Here is a 3429-nt window from a genome sequence, read left to right on the forward strand (position 1 = left end):
TTGTTGCCTACATTCTTGACAATATGCTACCATCTTTATACTTTTATTAAACCGAAATCCAGAAAGGATGATTCAATAAAAGACAAACTTGGTAGTTTGAGTGAATTTAATTTGAGTCTTTACTAAATAAGACCCCACAATGGGGTGCAAATTGTGTGACGAGCAAATTTCAGTTTTACTGCTAGGCTTAAGGCCAATTTATGCTGACAACCCAGTCCTCACAGATAGCGTCGCAGACAGTGTCTGCATAGCCCCCCCACCTTCGCAGACGCTCTGCGCGCACCTCCCAAAAATTGTGACCACCGCAGAAGCCTCGCAGACAAGAGGGCTCTGATTGGCCCACTCTACATCTGCTGTACACGCACTTCCGCTTCCCTACTTTCCCGGTTTGTTTTGTTTTCACGACCGGCATTTTTAAAAACACGAACGAAGATGGAGCAGCACAAAGAGCGGTTGATTGAGGAAGTGAGGAAGTACGTACATCTATATGACTCCAGTTCTAGTCATATATAAAAAAAAAAAGTTCTAGTCATTATAAGTAACCGGAGGATAAACACTCCACTAACCACACCCACCAACTACTCCTAGCGACTTTGCGCCCCCTTGCGTTGTGCGAGTGAATAACATCGCGCACGCCTATTCTCCCCGCTCAACGATAAATTACAACTGTCTGCGAAAAGCTGTCTGCGAAAGCCTTGTCGCAAGAGCATGCAGAGGCCTTTACAAGGCATATATAAGTCCCGGTAAGTCTAATCGCCTCTCACACTTACTGTAAGCCAGCTCCACCTCCGTCACTAAGACAGGTGCACCCTGGGGATCCCGGTTTTGCGGCTGGGTGATCAAACGGAGCTCTGGCACCAGGTTGTGAAGTAGCTTCTTCCAAGCTGGAGAAAGTTATAAAAGGCAATATTGTTCATTGTTTTTGTTTTGTGTGCAAATGGATAACATCAGAGTTTCAGCACCAAAGCAGACGCATCATAGATTCCATCTTGGAACAATCAGTGTTTGGACCTGCAAATGTGAAAGCAAGTTAGCGGATTGTGTGACACGCTGTAAGAACCTATCACAGGATATAGTGTGCATGCAGGAGACCCGTATAAGGGATGAGGGCGAGATCTGCTTTGAAGATTGTTTTGAAGGGTTGGCAAGCTGTATACAACGGCATGAGCGTGGCACGGGCAGGCGTTGCCGTTGTTTTGGCACCACATGTCCAGCTCTTGGATGTCGAACATGTAATGGAAGGTAGAATGATTATGGTCAGAGTGAAGGTGTATGGAGTAAAGTTGATGATATATTGCTGCTACTGCCCAACTGAAGAACACAGTACCTCCACAAAGGAGAACTTCTACCGTATATTAAGTAGAGGCATGCAGAAAACGAAAGGAAACCATCCTTCCTATAAGATCATTGTGGCCGGAGATTTTAATGCGACCATTGGTAAGGACTGTAACCATAGCAACTGGAGAGGAGTTGGATCTTACCATGATACAGACATAACCAGCTTTAATGGCACAAAACTCCTCGAAACTGCTGAGTGTAATCAGCTCTACATCTTAAACACTATGTTTGCAACACGATCACACGAGCATAGGTGGTCATTTCACTCTAACCCTGGATATAAGCGTCGGCTAGACTACATCCTGGCTGACTGGTATGTAAGACGTGCTACAACAAACTGTTGAGTATACCCAATACAAAGTCAAATATTTGACTCTGACCACCAAATAGTAGTCATGAGTGCCGCCTTTCCAACAAAGAAAGAAGTACACAAGATGTTCCGGAAATCCAGAGCTCACCAAGCACATCTAGATATAAGAGCACTAAGGACTGATCTCGATATTCAAGCCAAGTATAGTGAAAGGCTAGATTCTCTTATATTGGGAGATACTCAGACAAACAGACAACTGGATGATGTGGAGGAACGAATAACCGAGGCTATATTGACAGCATCTAAGGAAACGATACCGCCACAAACCAAGAAGGAGATGGATAAGCCTTGGACCGACCACACCTATAGAGAACTAACGCAGAAACTCCTGGCAGAGGAAGACCCGGTAAAGAAAAAGATCTTGTACTATGAGACTAGAAAGATGCATACAAAATTAAAGAACGCCTACTTTAAAAACAAGGCGGACGAATTGAATGTTGCTAGCGAGCAGAGAGACACAGAGAAGGAATTCCGGTTAATGAAGGAGTATTCATCATTGTCACGGCTCAACAAACCACTGGTTCTAACAAGAAAACTTGAAGAACATTTTGCCTCACACTTCAGTGCACGCGAGTTTGAACTGCAACCAGAACTAGAACAACTGGAATGCTATCCACATGTAATACCACCGGAGAATACGCCTACAATAGATGACATAATACCGGAGCATATAGAAGTTGAAGACAGTATAAAGAAATTGAAGAACGGAAAATGTCAAGGGATAGATAAGATCAATGTGGAACACCTGAAGTACTCACAGTCAACAGGACTGCTTAACTATATTGTGCTCTTAATTCAACTGATATGGTCCTGCGCTCAAGTTCCATCTAAGTGGTTGACAGCGAGCATCACATGTTTACACAAGAAGGGCCTCAGGTCATTGGCAGAAAACTACAGAGGACTAAATATAATTGCTACAGTCTCCAAGGTCCTATCTTGGATTGTTGTTGAGAGGATAAGGGAAACGTATGAACATGTTTTCCTGCAGACGCAATTTGGCTTTCAGTCAAATAGATTGACCACAGATGCCATATATATATATATACTATGTCAGCTTCTGGAAAATGCTAGGAAATTAAATAAACCAGTGTATATAGCATTCATGGACTTGAAGGCTGCCTATGATTGGATTCCGAGGGATGCATTGTTCAAGTGCTTGGAAATTCGACTGAAGTCCCCCAAGCTAGTATCCATACTACATGCAGTCCATACAGGAACCAAGGCATATGTGAAAGGAAGCAAACATCTGAGACAGTGGTAGGATGCCGACAGGGCACACTAGAGTCCCCCGTCCTTTTTAACATCTATTTGGACTTTGTTGTACGAGTCGCACGTCATGAAATACTGAAGGAATATCCAGAATCAGGAATGAAAGTAGAATATTGTATGCCAAATGAAGTGTCACCACAGGAATATCGTAGGAAGGCTCCAACACGTGGAACTACCCAAATTATGGAATTATTGTATGCTGATGATGAGGCAATTCTTGCCAACTCTGTGGAAGAACTGAAAACCATCCTTGAAATATACGATCAAACCTTCACACGCTTTGGCCTGAAGACGTCTTACAGTAAAACGGAGACAATGGTTTTCAATGTTGATGATGAAATAAAAAACAAGGGAAGTCTGATCACCATTGGCAATAACAAAATCAAGAATGTGCGAACTTTCAAATATCTTGGGTACATGATCTCAAATGATGATATGAATTAACCTTGTTT

This window comes from Neoarius graeffei, chromosome 13, assembly GCF_027579695.1.
Source record: "Neoarius graeffei isolate fNeoGra1 chromosome 13, fNeoGra1.pri, whole genome shotgun sequence".
NCBI lineage: Eukaryota > Metazoa > Chordata > Actinopteri > Siluriformes > Ariidae > Neoarius > Neoarius graeffei.